This window comes from Heterodontus francisci, unplaced genomic scaffold (assembly GCF_036365525.1).
Source record: "Heterodontus francisci isolate sHetFra1 unplaced genomic scaffold, sHetFra1.hap1 HAP1_SCAFFOLD_208, whole genome shotgun sequence".
Lineage (NCBI taxonomy): Eukaryota > Metazoa > Chordata > Chondrichthyes > Heterodontiformes > Heterodontidae > Heterodontus > Heterodontus francisci.
The window spans coordinates 1,866,951-1,887,339 of record NW_027140125.1 but is presented as its reverse complement, the minus strand read 5'-3'; positions in this window follow the sequence as shown (position 1 = coordinate 1,887,339).

Genomic DNA, 20,389 nt, shown 5'->3' with positions numbered 1-20,389 from the left:
ACAGCTAAGGTAGAAAAGAAAAGTTTATTATCCGACGCCGAGAACTCAAAACTATAGAAAGGCGAGGGGAGTATAGAAAGTGTAGGAATTAAATCAAAATGGAAATAAGGAAAGCAAATAATGGGCATGAAAGAATATTGGCAAGCAGATTAAGATCAACCCAAAGATGTTTTATCAATACATTAAGAGGAAGAAGATAACGAAGGAGAGAATAGGGCCCACAAAAGATCAAAGAGATAACCTATGTGCAGGAGTGGAAGATAGTGGTATGCTTCCTAATGTATACGTTGCGTCCATCATCACAAAAGAGGGGGACAATGCAGATATTGTAGTTAAGGAGGAGGAGTGTGAATCTTTGGATGTGATAAACAGGGGGAGAGAGGAAGTATGAATGGGATTTGTATCCTTGAAAGTTGATGAATCACCAGGGCCGGATGAAATGTGCCCCAGGCTGTTCAAAGAACCAAGGTAGGAAATAGTGAAGACAATCATTCCCCAGTCCTCACTGGATGCAGGTGTGGTGCCGGAGGATTGGTGAATTGCTAATGTTGTACCTCTGTTTAACAAGGGAGCGAAGGCTAGACTGAATAATTACAGGCCACAAGTTCTAACCTCAATGGTGGGCAAATTAATGGTATCTATTCTGAGAGACAGGATAAACTACCATGAGAAAGGCATAGGTTAATCAAGTATAGTCAGCATGTATTTGGAAAGGGAAGATCTTGTTTCAGCAAATTGATCATTTTTTTTGAAGATGGAACAAGAAAGGTAGATGAGAGTAGTGCAGTTCATGTGGTCCACACGGATTTCAGCAAGGCATTTGACAAGGTCCCACATGGCAACCTAGTTAAAAAAAATAAAATCCCATGTGATTCAGGGAAATGCACAATGTGGATACACATTTGGCTCAGTGGCAGGAAACAAAGTGTAATTGTTGACTGGCTTTTTCACGACTGGAGGGCTGTTTCCAGTTCCAGGGCCATTCTGCAGGGCACTGTTCTAGGTCCCCTGCTTTTGTGGCATAAATTAACGTTTTGGACGTAAATGTAGGGGGCATGACCAAAACGTTTGCGGACGGCACAATGGTTGACCGTGTGATAGATTGCGTGAAGGACAGCTGCAGGCTGCAGGAAGATATTGATGGTCTGGTCAGATGGGCAGAAAAAATTCAACTAGGAGAAGTGTGAGTTGATGGATTTGGGGAGGTCAGACAAAGCAAATGAATACAGAATGAATGGCAAAATACTGACAACGTAGAGGAAGTGAGGGTGAATGTCCACAGACCACTGAACGTCGCAGACCAGGGCGATAAACTGGATACGAAGGCAAATGGAATCCTTTCCTTTGTTAGACGAGGTATAGAATACAAGAGCAGCGAGTTTTTTCTGGAAGTGTCTGACTCATTGGTTAGGCCACGACTTTAGTATTGTGTGCAGTTCTGGTCTCCTCATGACAGGAAGGTTGTAATTGCACTGGAGAGGGTGCAGAGGAGGTTTTCGAGGATGTTGCCAGGACTTGAAAAATGCAACTATGAGGAAATATTGGATGGGCTAGGGTTGTTCTCCTTGAAACAGAGCAGTCTGAGGGGAGATCTGATGAAATTTGCAAAATGGTGTGGGGCATGGATAGAATGGAGGTGAAGGTTTATTCACCCAAGCAGTGACAGGCAGGCATAGATTTAACGTGATTGGTACTAAAATTAGAGGGGAGATGAGGGAAACCCTTTTTCACCCAGAGAGTGATGGTTTCCAGATCTCACTGCCTGAAAGGATAGTTGAGGCAGATCCACTCAACGTATTCAAAAGGAGTCCGGATATTCATCTCAAATGCCATAACCTGCAGGGCTACGGACCGCCTACTAAAAGGAGGGATTAGAATAGGTGGATCCTTTTTCCCCAACACAGACAGGATGTCCCAAGTGGCCTCTTTCTGACCTTGAACTTTGTATGATTCTATGGTTCACATATATCAGATATGATCCAGTATGCAATATTGTTCATGGTTTCATATTTAACCGATGTGGTCCAGTGTGCATTATATTGGTAGAGTTGACATTTACAAGATCTAGTTAAATCGAGATTATTATTGCCTGCTCTGAAGTGACCAGAAGATTTTCCATTCTTTTTATTCCTTCTTTTTCTGAATTAGCCATTTTTGTTGTGTTTGCCTTACCTGCCTTCTTTCTTTCTATTTTATATTAAGTGCGGGGGCAGACCCAATGCAGCTGCGCTCTGCTTCTGAGCTGGTTTATTGGCCATCTCTCACTCTCAAGAGAGTCAGCCTGTTTCCTCCCATCACCTGCCAGCGTGGTGTTATGGAATATATATGGTAATTAGGTGTTATGGTCTGGATTGCAATCTACACATAAAATAAAAGCAAAATACTGCGGATGCTGGAAATTAGAACATTACAGCGCAGTACAGGCACTTCGGCCCTCGATGTTGCGCCGACCTGTGAAACCATCTGACCTACACTATTCCATTGTCATCCATATGTCTATCCAATGACCACGTAAATGCCCTTAAAGTTGGCGAGTCTACTACTGCTGCAGGCATGGCGTTCCACGCCCCTACTACTCTCTGAGTAAAGAAACTACCTCTAACATCTGTCCTATATCTATCACCCCTCAACTTAAAGCTATGTCCCCTCGTGTTTGCCATCACCATCCGAGGAAAAAGACTCTCATTATCCACCCCATCTAACCCACTGATTATCTTATATGTCTCTATTAAGTCACCTCTCCTCCTCCTTCTCTCCAATGACAACAACCTCAAGTCCCTCAGCCTTTCCTCGGAAGACCTTCCCTCCATACCAGGCAACATCTTGGTAAATCTCCTCTGCACCATTTCCAAAGCTTCCATATCCTTCCTATAATGCGGTGACCAGAACTGCACGCAATACTCCAGGTGCGGTCTCACCAGAGTTTTGTACAGCTGCAGCATGACCTCGTGGCTCCTAAACTCGATCCCCTTGCTAATAAAAGCTAACACACCATATGCCTTCTGAACAGCCCTATTAACCTGGGTAGCAACTTTCAGGAATTTATGTTCCTGGACACCAAGATCTCTCTGTTCATCGACACTACCAAGAATCTTCCCATTAGCCCAGTACTCTGCATTCCTGTTACTCCTTCCAAAGTGAATCACCTCACACTTCTCCGCATTAAACTCCATTTGCCATCTCCCAGCCCAGCTCTGCAGCCTATCTATGTCCCTCTGTACCCTGCAACATCCTTCGGCACTATCCACAACTCCACCGACCTTCGTGTCATCCGCAAATTTACTAACCCACCCTTCTACACCCTCTTCCAGGTAATTTATAAAAATGACAAACAGCAGTGGCCCCAAAACAGATCCTTGCGGTACACCACTAGTAACTAAACATTTGCCATCAAACACCACACTCTGTCTTCTTTCAGCTTGCCAATTTCTGATCCAAAGCTCTAAATAACCTTCAACCCCATTCTTCCGTATTTTCTGCAATTGCCTACCGTGGGGAACCTTATCAAACGCCTTACTGAAATCCATATACACCACATCCACTGCTTTACCCTCATCCACCTGTTTGGTCACCTTCTCAAAAAACTCAATAAGGTTTGTGAGGCTCGACCTACCCTTCACAAAACCGTGCTGACTATTGCTAATGAACTAATTTTTTTCAAGATGATTATACATCCTGTCTCTTATAACCTTTTCCAACATTTAACCCACCACCGAAGTAAGGCTCACAGGTCTATAATTACCAGGGCTGTCTCGACTTGAACAAGGGGACAACATTTGCTATCCTCCAGTCTTCCGGCACTATTCCTGTCGACAATGACGACATAAAGATCAAGGACAAAGGCTCTGCAATCTCCTTCCTGGCTTCCCAGAGAATCCTAGGATAAATCCCATCTGGCCCAGGGGACTTATCTATTTTCACTCTTTCCAAAATTGCTAACATCTCCTCCTTGTGAAACTCAATCCCATCGAGCCTAGTAGTCTGAATCTCAGTATTCTCCTCGACAACATTTTCTTTCTCTACTGTAAATGCTGACGAAAAATATTCATTTAACTCTTCCCCTATCTCCACTGATTCCACACACAACTTCCCACTACGATCCTTGATTGGCCCTAATCTAACTCTGGTCATTCTTTTATTCCTGATATACCTATAGAAAGCCTTAGGGTTTTCCCTGATCCTATCCGCCAATGACTTCTCGTGTCCTCTCCTTACTCTTCTTTGCTCTCCTTATAGATCCTTCCTGGCTAGCTTGTAACTCTCAAGCGCCCGAACTGAGCCTTCACGTCTCATCCTAACATAAGCCTTCTTCTGCCTCTTGACAAGCGCTTCAACTTCTTTCGTAAACCACGGCTCCCTCGCTCGACAACTTCCTCCCTGCCTGACAGGTACATACTTATCAAGGACACGCAGTAGCTGCTCCTTGAATAAGCTCCACATTTTGATTGTTCCCATCCCCTGCAGTTTCCTTCTCCATCCTCCGTATCCTAAATCTGAAATAAAAACACGAAATGACCCGAAATTGTAACTCTGCTTCTCTTTCCACAGATGCTGCCAGACCTTCTGAGTGGTTCCAGCATTGCTTGTTTTTATTGCAATCGACACAGCCTGGTGCGGCTTTCTGATCAATTGTTTGCTTTTTTCACAATCTCCGATTCTGTGTAACCAGATGTTTTATCCCATTCCTCAACTCTTCCCCGAACATTCTCGGTGTCAGTCCACAGGTACGTATGTTGTTACAACAGCTGACACGCTGAAACACCATCCTGTTTGCTTGGTGATGTATGTTGTGTTACTGTGGTATTGCTTGTTTAATTGTGGTCCCGCACACACCACCTCAGGCAATGCGCAACATATGTTACCCAGTGAATAACGGAATTGCCAGACATAGTAAAGAGCAAGATCATTGATCTCTTCCAGTAATTGCTGTCTGCATCATTTGATCATCCATGCTGCGGAACAGTGCCCTGCCGGAATATATTGGTCGTGATACAGTGAGAGCATTGAATAACGGGATGAAAAAGTTCGGCTGTAAATGGGTTAAAATTCTTTCAAACCACCCGTCCACCACCCATAAATATGCCTCTGATCTCCCCCTCTCTAACGCCGAACTTTCTGAACTTAGCAAAGGAATCCGTTTTATCTCCTTACTGCCCACCTCAATGAATTTCGGGCTCTACATTACTTTGAGCTCTTCTTCCATCGTCTGCGCCTCGGAGCTCACTTCTTTGACCAGGAGCCACCCACCCCCCCACCCGCCGCCATCGATCAGCAGACCCATTCAACAACCGCCAGCATTATCCCTCTACCTGGGCCCCTCCCCCTGGCGTCTTACCCGCTCTTGATCTTTTCATTGAAAACTGTTGGCGAGGCATTTGTCATCTCAATTTCTCTGCCCCCTGACTCACTCTAACCTGTCCTCCTTTGACCTTGAGGCACTCCGTTCCCTCAGGTCTAACCTCGACAATGTCAGCAAACCTGTAGACAAGGTGCTGTTGTGTGGCATACCGACCTCTACCTTGCAGAGGCTCAGCGCCAACTTTCAGATACTTCTCCCGACCTTTACATGGTCCATCTCTGACACTTCCCTTCCCTTCCTCGACTTCTCTGTCTCCATCTCTGTGGATAGGTTGTCTACCAATATCCATTATAAGCCCACTGACTCCCACAGCTACCTCGACTACACTTCTTCACACCCTACCTCCTGTAAGGACTCCATTCCATTCTCCCAGAGTCTCCGTCTCCGACGCATCTGCTCTGATGATGCTACCTTCCATGACGGTGCTTCTGATATGACCTCCTTTTTCCTCAACCGAGGATTTCCCCCCACTGTGGTTGACAGGGCCCTCAACCGTGTCCGACCCATTCCCCGCACCTCGACCCTCACCCCTTCCCCTCCCTCCCAGAACCGTGACAGGGTTCCCCTTATCCTCACTTTTCATCCCACCAGCCTCCATATCCAAATGATCATCCTCCGCCATTTTCGCCACCTCTAGCGTGATGCCACTACCAGTCGCATCTTCCCCTCCCTTCCCCTGTCAGCATTCCGAAGGGATCGTTCCCTCCGCGACACCCTGGTCCACTCCTCCATTACCCCCACCACCTCGTCCCCGTCCCAGGGCACCTTCCCCTGCAATCGCAGGAGGTGTAATACCTGCCCATTTACCTCCTCTCTCCTCACTATCCCAGGCCCCAAACACTCCTTTCAGGTGAAGCAGCGATTTACTTGTACTTCTTTCAATGTAGTATACTGTATTCGCTGCTCACAGTGTGGTCTCCTCTACATTGGGGAGACCAAGCGCAGACTGGGTGACCGCTTTGCGGAACATCTCCGCTCAGTCCGCAAGCAGGACCCTGAGCTTCCGGTTGCTTGCCATTTCAACACTCCCCCCTGCTCTCATGCTCACATCTCTGTCCTGGGATTGCTCCAGTGTCCTGGGATTGTTCCAGTGAACATCAATGCAAGCTCGAGGAACAGCAACTCATCTACCGGTTAGGCAAACTACAGCCTGCCGGACTGAACATTGAGTTCAATAATTTCAGAGCATGACAGCCCCCCCCATTTTACTTTCATTTTTAGTTATTTTTTCTTCCTTTTTTTACGTTCCTTCTTACATGTTTTACAATCTTTTTTTGCATTTATTTCATTTCATCTTAGTTTGTTCAGTTGCTTACCCACTGTTTTTTTCAGGTTGTTTTTCTTCAGGTTTGCACTTGCTGCTGTTCAATATTCAGTGCATTCCCACCTAATCTGTACTAATGCTTTGTCTTTCAACACACCATTAACATATTGTTTGCCTTTGCTCCGTGACCTTTTGGTCAGCTATGTGGCCTGGTCCAATCTGCACCTTCTCCTTTGTTATCTCTTGCCCCACCCCCACCTCACTTGTTTATAATCTGTGACTTTTCTAATATTTGTCAGTTATGAAGAAAGGTCACTGACCCGAAACGTTAACTCTGCTTCTCTTTCCACAGATGCTGCCAGACCTGCTGAGTGATTCCAGCATTTCTTGTTTTTGTTTCAGATTTCCAGCATCCGCAGTATTTTGCTTTTATATTAGAGAGAATCTAGCAATGTGCTCTTGACGTTCAATGGTCTTACAAGTGCTGAATCCCCCATGATCAACATTCTGGGTGTTACCATTGACCAGGAATTGAACAGGTGTGGTCATAATGTGACATGTTTCAATACATCTCATCTTTAAATTATCCCAACTGAATCCAGTCCATACAAAGCTGCCCCTTTATCCTCGAAAACTGCCCAATAAACGTTCTCATATCTGGCTTCAATGCGTATATATTTCTTGCGAAGTAAGAGGACAACAATTGTAAACAGGACTCAAGGTGTGGCGCCACCAACGTTCTAAGAACATCTTCACCTCGTGGAACTAGACTGTTCTGTAGTATTACGTTATAAATCTAATTTTGGTGACTTATAATGACACAGCTCATAGTCTGGCAGGCATGGATGATGGGGAAGGAGGGTGGGAAATGAATGTAGGAGGGTGAGCTTTTCGAAGGGGTTGGTTGTTCTCTGCTGGGGCACTTTGTGGGGAGGACAGACAAACCTACAGTGAGGACATTCATTTTACTGGGTCTGATTCCACTAACGGCAGGAATAGGCCCTTAAGCAGGTAATAATAGGCCTCTTCGGGCCCTCAGTTGGCCACTGGCCAGGAAAACCTTTTCCACTCCCAATTTGTAGCAGTGTAATGGAACAATGACGGGACCTTCCTCACCTTCCAGCCATCGCACATCGATGGGACACACGCCTCCTATTCCATCTCTGGGAGTGGCGTGGCATTACATCCAGGCCTATTAGTCATCACACTTCCCGCATTGGGAAAAGGCATGCCTTACTGCAGTAAGGGCTTCGTTCAAACAGTTAGAAAATACAATACGGTCTGAATACTGTAAACATTTTTTACAAGTAACTTATAGTGCACTGCAGAGGTGACATGCAATCATAAAACACATACTATATTTTACTAATACTATATATTATTTAGCTGACAGTGGCTGCTCGCCTCATCAAAGTTCAACTGCCCTCTGGTGAGGGCTTCTAATTTCGCCTCGATAGAAAATTCTTTAGCCTCAGACGCCTCTGTGTCAAACCTAAACCTATACGCCATAGAAATACATGGTCTTCAGTTTGTGGATGACTGCAGTGTCATTGCCCATACTGCTCCAGATTTCAAAGTCACTCTCGATCTCTTCAATTCTACATGGAGGGGACTTGAATATCCTCTTTGTTGCCAAAACAAAACTGATATGTCAACTTATTTGTGGCTATCCAAATATTCCATATCCGATATATGTTGAAGGAGAGACTCTGGAATGCGTTGAAAGGTTCCCATAACCTGTCAGCCACCTCTCTCAAAAGGCCGCCATTGATGGGGAGATCCAACACTAGATCAGCTGTGTCAGCTCAGCCATCTACAAACTACAGCAGCGAGTGTTTGACAGTATAGACTTCTGCAAGTCAACAAAAGTGCTAGTGTGCAAACAGTTGTCATCGCCGTACTCCTGTTCCGCTGTGGGACCTGAACTGTGTATCAGCGACAAATAAAAGCGCCAGAGAAATTTCATCAGCTATGACTCTGCTGCATCCTCCAGATCAACGGGAAGAACCATCGAAAACACACTAGTTTCATTTTTGAAACCAGCTCCACAAGCATTCACGTAAATTTCCTCAAGAAAAACAACTTCGATGGACAAGATACTCTATTTGGATGCTCAAAACTCGTATCCCCCGCCAGGTACTGTTTTCCCAATTCTCAAATGTCCTCCAGGGAGGACAAAGGAAATATTTCAAAGACACTCAGAAGCTCTCTCTGAAGCGCGGCAGCTTTGATATCGATGACTGGGAGGAGTTTGCGAGAACCGTTCAAAATGGGACAACTTGTCTATCATGCTTTGAGTCCAATCTCCTTAATGATGAAGCAGAGTGGCGACAGAGCAGGTAAGAAAAGGAATCAAATCCCACACTCGGGATCCCACTGCCTCGTGTGAAATCCTGTCCCATGTGCCCAAAAATCTGTGGATCGAGAATTGGCCTATTCTGTCACATGATGATCCATGGCAGAAACTTGTGAACCTATGTGCACGTCATCCTCGAATCAAGGGACAGCCGACAATTTTCCTAAATTTACCAATAACAAATGTAAGATTAATAGGATTCAGACAAGTCAAAATTCTCACAATTCAGAGCTTTCCTTCAGACCTGCTTCTCTTCGAACTCTAGTCAGATCATCACTAATGACATTGCTTTTCTCTGCAAGATGTACAATTTCAGGTGCAAATGGCTGTAACAATATTCTCCACTGAAACAACCTGGCTTTCTTTGTTATGCTTTTTCTGCAGAAAAACGAGTGGGTTGTCATCCCTATAAAGCAATATTTACCAGTGACTAGTGGTCATATCTGCATTAAAGTGCTGTAAAGCCCGTACAAGATGACAACACTGGTTGAAATCCCAAAACGGAAGCTGGTGCAAATTTATTAAAATTCAATTGATTAATAAAATTACTTAACTAATAAAAGACAATTTGTAATTGAAGGCTATTCTCAGTAATGGTGCCATGAAAATTGACATCGGGTGTCGCAAACACCCACCTGGTTGACCTTTAGGGAACCAAATATGATGCCTGCTCTGCATGCGACTCCAGACCCACATCGATATTGGTAACTCTTAACTGCCTTCAGAAATGGCCCAGCAGGACATTCAGCTGTCAAGGGCAATTAGGGATGGGTAGTAAATGCTGGTGTGCCAGGGTCACCCGCTTCCCATTCCTGCAACATCAACTATTATGCATTGAGAAAAACAGTCTACTTTGTTCCGGTTCGTCAGTGATAATCTGAAGGAGATGAGTGCACTTCCAAAGATTTCACTTTGAAAAGAGTCTCCAGGAGCTTGTCTAAGTTGATTTGAGCCATTCCATATTGTGGCAATTTCTCAAATGACACAATGTAAATGTCTGCTCCCTCTTCACTAATTTGACTTACCGGGTTAGCCAAACTTTGCCAAGTCAAAGCTACGAGGAATTTCCCTTTGGTCAATCTCATCTTTCATCTCCAAATCACGTCCTCCAGCTTTGAGTCTTCCATTCGCATTTCAAGATTTAATGCAAATTAGACATGAACAACAATTAAATCACATACTATGTTTGTACATCTAAAAGATTACACGTTAGTTATCTTATGGAATAATAATAGTCCGTACTAATCCTCTGAACAGGATTATCAACACGATGGTGCCAAACAGTTCCACAGTATAAAAAAATCACGAATTCTCTCCAATAGTTTTCCACATCATCACCTCCAAGTAGTGATTGAGTGTTTCAGTGCCAGCTGGACGAAGGCAGTGCGGGAGGCTAGCGATGTTAGGCAGGTTCAAATGTGCATCTTTTATGAGCGAAGGGTTATGACATCTGAGGTTCAGCAGGGACCAACAGAATAAACGTTAAAAAAATCATACTGAGCCTGGCACAACAGCTAGTATGGGGAATGATGTCAGTGAAATGAGTATGGACTCTGTGGCAGAGCGAAAGATGATTGCTTTGGTATTTCATATATTTAGTTGGAGAAAACTGAAGCTCCTGCTAAACAGACATTTGTAGTATCGTCACACAGAGGCAGTGGAAGGTCGAGCGAGTTGGCGGAGAGCTGGACCATAGTGTTGCCAGCACACATGTGGAAGCTGACCCCATGTCATAGGTGTTGTTGGCATTGGGTAACATGTAGATGTGGAGGAGGAGGAGGTAAAATAGGAAGGTCAGGCACGGGCTGGTGGGTGGAGGGAATCCATTGCGGGGGAAGTTGTGGCTTTCATCGTATCGGAAAGACATGAACCAGGAAAGGGCAGTCCCACCAAAAGTGCCCAATGTCAGAGATATGGAGAGATCACGGGCAGGGTTTGATGCACGCTTAGAAGAGAGGGTGGAGTTCGTGAATTTTGAGACCACGACCATGTTGTGAGGACCAGAATTTTAAATGTTGAACAATTTGAGATGTAATGTAGGTCAGTGAAAACCATTGTGTTGTGTGAGCTGCTGGACCTAATGGGGGATGGAGATGTACGGTAGAGTTTTGGATCGAAGGAAGGTGGATGTTGGGGTCCCGGTGAGGAGTGAACTGGAGGAATAGTGTCAGGAGATGGCCCAGGTCTAATTTTACTATTCTTTAGCCACTGCAGAATGAACTGATAAACATTTGCAATAAAATCACAGCGAGAGGGTTGTCAATGAAGCACGCTCAGAGTCTGCCCCTACTATCACCCATCATAAGTTGTCAGCTGCACCCCTGAGCATGGATATAACTATTGTCGTGTCAAAGTTTACATTTTAACTACTTGTGTCCCTGGATTCAGTGTATACTCTGGAAATTCTGAAGCATTTATTCATGAATCATTAGGAGTGAACATTGTCATTACAATGGCATGAAGCCTGCATGTGAAGCCGCTCATTATTGCGGGATCTGTCCTGTATGCTTACATGTATCGGCCTTATCCCCAAGAGAGGTCTGATTAAGATATTCTGCTGGGTTTTAAGATATTCATGTTGTATGTACCATTTTATTAACATCGCAGACAAAGCTGCCGATGTAATGTGTTTGTTCAAGTGTCTGTCACAAATAGCAATGATCAGGGGAATAACCATGTCACTGGAGACTTATCCCCTATATAAATCAGGGCCTGTTCATATGTATCAATGCAGAATGACTACCAGAGCTCCGTATTTCAGAACAACACCAATTGGTGCTTCTCACAGAAATGGGATATCCAGTCATATATCAGATTGAAGATATTTACTATCCACTTCTTGCAACCATTGGAGTTCCCACTAAGCTGCCGTCTCCAGCTGCTGTTGTAGCAAATCAATATTAAATCGATGGTTGTAGTTGATAATGTCTTTCTTGCTGATTGGTTTACGCAGTTGTCTGTTCTGTTGAATGATGGGCTGTCCGAAGGCTCTGCACATTTGATGTTTTAGCAGAAGCATAATGACTGTAATGATTTTTGTTCATCAAATCCTTTTATTTGTATTGGATTATTCAGTGCACTGAATGTATTGTCCGTTGACAGAACGCCTCAGATTCTAAATGTTCGGGCTTGCACGACTTCCTTTATGTGTAATGATTTATGTTGTTCCATCCCTGAGAATATGATCAGATTAATATCTCATTAATGTATTGGAATCAGGTGCTCGGGCTAAGTACGTAAGAATATAATCAATAGGAACCGGCGTAGGCCATTTGGCCCCTCGATTCTGCTCCACAATTCATTAAGATCATTTGTCACTTGATCTCGGCCTCAAAACCATGTTCTCGCTTGTTCTCCACAATTCTTGAATAGCCTACAGTTCAAAAATCTCTCTACCTTCTCCTTGAACATAATCAACGAATCAGCCTCTGCAGCTGTCTGGCGTCGAGAATTCCAAAGATTCATGACTCGCACCGAAAATTAATTCCTCCTCTGCTCCACCTGAAATGTGCACCTTTTGCCCCGCCCCACCACCCCACCCCCCCAGTTCTTGATTCCGCCTCAAGGGGAAACATCCGCTCACCATTCGCCTGTGGTTATTCCTCAGAATGTCATATTTCAATATGTCTCCCATACATTGAATCTCTGAATTATATAGGCTGAAACTATTCAACAGTTCCTCGTGAGACAGCCCCTTTTAACACGCATCAGAGGCTGCTCTGAACCTTTCTCAATTTATGCGTACTCATCCTTAAATAACGAGAACAAAACTGTACACAGGAGTCTAGGTGTGTTCCCGTCAAGGTTCTAAGAGCATTTATCAGAACATCAGGAGTTGTGGAACTAACCTGGCCTGGGATATTGCTTCATGATTCTAATTTCGGTGATTTACGATGAGGCAGCTCAGTGTCCTCTTTCCCCAACATCAAGGGCTGGATTGTAAAGGTTCACCGACGCTGGTAACGGTGGTGGGGGGGGGGGGGGGTAGGGGCGGTGTGGGGCAGTGGTGTCGGGGGTGGGGGAAGGGGGCATGAAAGACACAGTGGGGTTGGGCCCTTAACTGACCCAGCTGCTGGCAGGGCCCGTCCTGAACTCAGCGGCAGATGAGACCACATGGCAGCCTCCACGCTGCTTGGCGACTGGGAATGCATTAGAATACGCAAATTGAAGGTTTTATTAATATGCACGCCGCAGTGTATCTGCCAGCAGGTTTGGATTTTCATTCCGGCGGCGGCAATGCCGTATCTTCGAATCCCCGTTCGGGGAATGGAGGTGCCACATCTGTGGCGAGGGAGAGGAGGTGAGTTTCCTAGTGTGGGAAGGGGAAGCGGGGTCACAATGCTGTGGATTGGTCGAAGGGTAATGGTAAGGGGGAAAGGACAAAGATTCCGAAATTTATGTGGGTTGGGGCGGTGGGAAGTTCAAATGTTAACAGTTGGTAGTCCGGGGGCGGGTGGGTTGCAAAGGGCAGGAATGATGTGTAATGCCATTGGGGGTGGTGGGAGAGGACATTGATTTTTTATTTATTCAATTTTATAAACGTTAAAATAAGCGTGTCTCTAAAAAGTTAAACGATCATTTAGGGCTATAAGCCCATTAAAAACGACGCCGTCAACTGCGCATTGGTGCTGAAAACCCTTGCCAGGGACAGAGGGACGGCTCGCCTCTCCCTCCACGTTATCATTAGTTCGGGAACAGCCGCCCGAGCCATGCTAATAAGCCACGCATTTGGAATCACAGAGGCTCTGCGACTTAGTGACGTGTGTGAGGGTCACATAATTTTCCACCCGTCACCTATTTTGGCCCCAAGAGTGGGTTTCAGTGGAATTTCAATATTTTATTGGGTATCACTTTGATGAAGTATTTCCTTATGGGAATCTGACACTGCTTCAGTGGTCTAGCAACTGAACGGAGTTTGCTGATGACCCTTTAACATTCCCTTCTCTGATTCACTGCAGTTCAATTCATTTACTGTCAAAGGGATTTGTTGCAAATGTATTGACGTTATGTTGTATCAGTTTGGACTGAATTTCTTGGAATCACGAGCCATTCTAGCTAATTGCAGAATATAAATCGCAGTGCTGCTGGTGTAGTTTTGTTGATTGAACAAACCCACAATCTAACTCTGGACTTTAAAATGACACGAGATGAAATGTCAAACAGCGTGGGTTCCGGTCTGAACGAGGTACTCAATTTTATTTGTTCTATGTATTGTCGATAGATTGAACGGTGCCAGTTGTGGGAATGAGTGTCCAGCTTACCTGTGCAGATGAATGTCCTGGGTTATTTGTGGGATGTGCACATGATGAGGTCAAACAACTTTCGGTAGCTGTACATTAAGTACTTTATTCACAATGCTTAAACCAATTACACCTTTGGTCTCTACATTACGTATTGGCGAGAGACAGCATGGTTTTGTGAAGGTTTTGTCTTACTGATTTGATTGAGTTTTATGAGGAAGTGACGAAGATGATTGATGAAAGAAGATGTTATCTATATGGACTTTAGTAAAGCCTTTGACAAGGTCCCACATGGCAGACGTGGTACAAAAAGTGAAGTCACACTGGATCAGAGCTGAGCTGGCAAGATGGATACAGAACTGGCTCAGTCATAGAAGACAGAGGGTATCAGTGGATGAGTGTTTTTCTGAATGGAGGAATGTGACTAGCGTTGTTCCACAAGGATCAGTTCTGGGACCTTTGCTGTTTGTAGTATATATAAATGATTTGGAGGAAAATGTAGCTGGTCTGATTAGTAAGTTTGCGGACGACACAAAGGTTGGTGGAGTTGCGGATAATGATGAGGATTGTCAGAGGAAACAGCAGGATATAGATCGGTTGGAGACTTGGGGGGGAGAAATGGCAGGTGGAGTTTAATCCGGACAAATGTGAGGTAATGTATTTTGGAAGGTCTAATGCAGGTCGGAAGTATATAGTAAATGGCAGAACCCTTAGGAGTATTGGCAGGCAGAGAGATCTGGGCGGACAGGTCCACAGGTCACTGAAAGTGGCAACGTAGGTGGATAAGGTAGTCAAGAAGGCATACGCCATGCTTGCCTTCATCAGTCGGGGCATAGAGTATAAAAATTGGCAAGCCATGTTGCAGCTGTACCGATTCTTTGTTTGGCCACATTTAGAATATTGCGTGCAATTCTGCTGGCCGCACTACCAGAAGGACGTGGAGGCTTTGGAGAGGGTACAGAGGAGGGTTACCAGGATGTAGCCTGGTCTGGAAAGCATTAGCCGTGAGGAGAGTTTGGAAAAACTCGGATTGTTTTCACTGGAACAGCTGAGGTGGAGGGGCGACATGATGGAGGTTTACAAAGTTATGAGCGGCATGGACAGAGTGGGTAGTCGGAAGCTTTTTCCCAAGGTGGAAGAGTCAGTTACCAGGGGACATAAGTTCAAGGTGAGAAGGGCAAAGTTTAGAGGCGATGTGCGAGGCAAGTATTTTACACAGAGGTTGGTGGTGGGTTGTGCAGGGTGATTTACCTGAGTTATCATGTTGAGTGAACTTGTGGAGGCTTGGAAAATCTGGAGAAGCGATTGGACAGAATATGTGCTGTGGATAGAGAGAGAAGTTAAGTGAGAGAGAGAGAGAAGAATCGAGAATGAATAGGGAAAATGAAATAGAGGGAGAGAGAGAAAGGCAGAGGGAGAATGAAAGAAGAAGGACAAAGAGAGGGAGAGAAGCCACAGTGTGAATAATTCACGAATATGAACTGCTACATTTTCCGTAACAATTATAGTGAAACTGTGAGTTGAAGGTATGATTAGGATTTTGCTAGATTGTGCGAGATTTATTGCTGGACTCACTCCCTGTTTGTTAGTCCCGTTATATCCTCAACCTGCTTTAGTGAATATTCCTCTTAATTATTTCTGAACTGAGTAAATAACTTAATGGAAGCTGTTATTTACCAAATGAATTGGTGCTTCACTTTGTTCGCTTTCCAAAGCCTTCAGGACCTGCCTCCACCCCAGTTACCAAATGTCATTTTCTTTGTCTCCCTCCATTCCACTCACTGGCTCAGCCTCCATCGGCCTCTCTTCCCGTGATCTGACGTCTAAAACTCATCACAGCGGATCTCGACATTTTCACTTTTTGTGTCAGCCCATGTTAGCTCTCTTACCCAGCAAGCCAAAAACAGCTTCCCTGCTCCTCACTTACTCGGCCATTGGTCTGGAGGCTAAACTGGATTTAAACCATTGGATTCCCGCATTGAAAAACCCTTTGCCCTTCCACGCTGGCATCGCACCATCACCTGGACCTTCTACTGCATCCAGTGATCATTTTATTTCACCTTTATTTTTACAAATCAATTTCCCAATCAATTATTGATAAATGTGTTCAAAGAATATTCTACCCGAAAGGCTGGATGCTGCAACAAAGCTATAAATTTCATACCAGATCCTGTCAAACTGCTGTTTTAACTTGAGGTCTGGTCAGTAATTTCTCTGCATGCCTTTCTATTTCTTTCAGTAAACCTTGTGGCGATTCTGATCCTGTCCCGAGGAAAGTGCGGTCTCTCCAAATGTATCACTCGCTACCTGGTGGGAATGGCAGTGTCTGATCTCCTCGTTGTTATCGCAGATCCTATTTTGAGTTGGATTCCAAGTATATATTTCCCAGATTCATTCCTGTCCATTACTCCCATCTGTCGGTCAATTTATTTCCTGATTTTTGCAACCACAATGATTTCTGTCTGGCTGACAGTCGCTTTCACATTTGATCGATTTGTAACCATTTGTTGTGAGAAGCTAAAGACGAAATATTGCACTGAGAGAACAGCGGCTGTGGTTATCGGAACAGTAAGTGTGCTGTGCTCTTTAGAAAGTCTTCCCTGGTACTTTACAACCGAACCGTTATATATAATTGATAATGTTCCCTGGTACTGTATCTACCAGCAAATATTGAATACTTCCCCCGCATGGACCGCGTTTGAGTTGTTTCATCGCATATTAACTCCTTGTGTCCCGTTCATTTTGATTTTGCTGCTCAATGTTCGGACGGTCAGACGTGTTTTAGTGGCCAGTAGAGGTCGCAGGGGACTCCAGGGCCTCAGCAGTGGAGAGAATCACAATGACCCAGAGATGGAGAATCGAAAGAAATCCATCATTTTACTGTTTAGTATATCTGGCAGTTTTATACTGTTATGGGTGACACAGGTTGTATTTTACATCTATCAGATAATTACAAAACAATATTCTTCTTCTGTCAATGATCCTCTTTACATCATAAATCACACAGCAGGAATGCTGCAGCTTCTCAGTTCCTGCACCAACACCTGTATTTACGCTGTGTACCAGACTAAATTCCGTCAGGAGCTGAAGAAGACCCTGAAATACCCACTTAATCCAATTGTTAAATTCGTTGAATCATATAAAAAGTGAATGTTTCGTGTTTTAGCACTGAAATACACTCCAGACTCCACTTCTAAACTCAGTACAGGGTTATAACTTTTTTAGTCACAGTCCAGAGGCCGAATATGATTGCAAACTTGATTTTTGTAATATTTTACGAAATATTGGACCTAATGAGAGCGGTTATCTCTGCAGAAGGCACCAGAATTTTTTCTCAAAAATGATGGTGCGGAAGAGCACAGCTGACCATCAATTGAAGCAGCTCTCAATCAAAGGGGCTTCTGTTGGATTGATGACAGAGACAGAAGGTGATGTACTGGTAATATCACTGAGCTACTAATCCAGAGGCCCAAATTAATTACTTGGGAATGCAGGTACACATCACTGCATAGCCGCTGGTGGAATAATAATGCCATGAAATAAAAAGTGGAATAGTCGAACAATGTCTTTATGGAAGATGCCTGGGATACATGTAATTCTATTCGCGCATGTTGACAGAGAGAGACAGAGGGAGAGATGGTGAGAGAGAGAGAGAGAGATGGAGGGAGAGACAAAGGGAGGGACAGAGATAGATGGAGATACAGAAATGTGGAGGGCAAAAGAGAGATTGAAAGATATATAGAGAGACGGAGGGAGCTGGATAGGTACAAACATGACAATAAGGGAGAGACAGAGGGAGGATGACACAAGTTGCAATAATCAGTAACAGTCCCCATTCTCTGCCCAGTCATGTGTTCAGGTTCAGTGTGAATGTTTTAAGGGCAAGTGTTGGAACTGTCTTCTGCAAACGCCCATCGATGCTAAATCATTTGTTCCATTTTAAATCTAAGATTGACCTTATTGAATGCATTTCTGAAATTGAAAAAATCTTCTGCCGCTCTCTGTCCCTTGGTCCTTCTGCTCCTGTGTGTGTGTGTGTGTGTGCCTGTGTGTGTGCCTGTGTGCGTGTTTTATTGCGTGTGAGCGCGCGTGTGTGTCTGTGCGTGTGTGTGTGTTTGTGTGTGTCAATGCCTATTTCTCTCTCATCGCTTGGAACCTCAGTAAACCTCCACATACATCGAATAGTCATTTTATGTAGGTTGCTTTTGGTGAGATCACACCTGCAGAGGGTGCACTTTTATGCAGGCTGGTGAGAAAAGCATATCCCGCTATTTAATGGCTTATTCTGCATGCTTTCAACACTTGAATTGATTCATTCATAACAATTGATCAAATCTGACAATGCTCACCTCTTGATGGTCTCCAGGTTTATTTTTCTCCCAGGCTGATTACAAACACTGATATTAGTGTCGAGGGAAGTTCGAATTTACCTCAGTGTTTTGAAAATATCAAAGCCTGATTCCACACCCAGTAAAGTATATTATATGATGCGAGGCTGCAAATATTGTTACACTCAGTATGTACAGTACCACCATGTTGCAATAAGTTGTTATAATCTCTATTCAAATAACTGTCATCCCACAACAGCAAAATTTCACTGGGTCAACATTCTCATCAAACACTAAAGCATTCCAGAAAGCGAGGCTCCCAAATTTAACAAAAGTTTCATTTTCTGAGTCTCGCTGACATGTTCTGATTTACTGATGGGTTGCATTAGCCTAGATTTCGTGCTCTGACCTGACCCCATAATATCATGAGTCAGGGACAAGCTTACTACCCACTGAGCGACAGCTGGTTCCATTCATCCCAGAAAATTTAGTTTCTGTGTGCGGCCAGATTTGTTTTTGTTCCGTGCATGGTTCTTTTAAATGTTTCAAGGAATCTTTCCAGACGTGTGCAATTTATCACCGAACAGGACTTGTGTGGTACCTTCCAGGCTGCAGCACGCAGTTTTGTGAGAACACTGACCGACAATCTCCATCCCAATCCCTTTCTTTTTCTCTCTGGTTCCTTCACCTCATTGCTGTCCTTTCCTCTCTCTGTTACTCCCTGTCCATCTCTATCCCTTTCTTTCTCAGTTACTCTCTCCATCTGGATGGCGGGGGAGAAAGAGAGGCAGATATAGAAGCTGCTTTACTCTTTCTAACCCACACTGTACCTGCCCTGGGAGTATTTGATAGAACAGAGAAGTCAGAGATTTACTCTTCAGCTAACTCCGTTCCTAAACCTCTCCTTCTTACTACCCCTCTTTCCTCTTTGAAGACGCTCCCTCAGCCCAACGTCTTTGTCCAGGTTTTGGTCATCTAGGCTAATGGCTCATTAAGTGGCTTGGTGCCATTATTTTATTCATTCGTGGTGCGTGTCACTGGCAATGGAAGTTTTTATTGCCCATTGCAAATTGCCTTTTGAGAGGTTGGGGTGAGCCACTTTCTTGAAGAAGTGCAGTCCATGTATTGTAGGTGCACCCATTGCGCTGTTAGGAAGAGATTTCCGGGACATTGACCCAGCGACAATGAAGGGACGGAGATATAGCTCCAAGTCCAGATGTTGTCCGACTTCTGCTGTTGTGTGCAGGCAATATTTTCAGTGAGCAGGCTCTACAAATTTTAATTATCATCTTTAACATGGTTAGATGGAAAGTTTCTCCAACAATCTGCCTGACTCTCTCCGTCTCCCCCTTCCTCTTTCCACCCGTCTCTCCCTCCCTCTTTCTGCCCGTCTGTCCCTCGCTCTCTCTCCTTGTCTCTCTGATGAAGTCCAAGATCACATATGTTTTCCTAATTACTCTCTTGAAATGTCCTGCAGATTTCAAAGATGATTGCAGGTGAACCTCCAGGCCCCTCTGTCCGTGCACATTCTTGAGAAATGTGCTATCGGAAAATCAAACTAAGAACATGGTTTCACGAAAAGTAAATCGTGTATATTGAGCATGTAACTGGAAGACCAGTTAAAGACGGTCCAGTGGATGTTTTATATTTGGTTTTCGAAAAGGCGCCACACAAAAGGTTAAAATGAAAATTAATTACCCATGGAGTTCGGGATAATATAGTAGCATGGATGGAGAACTGGTTAACGGACAGGAGTCAAAGAGTCGGGATAAACAGGACATTTTTAAGTTGGCAGACTGGGACTCTTGGAGTGCTGCTCGGGCCTCATCTATTTGTTCTGAA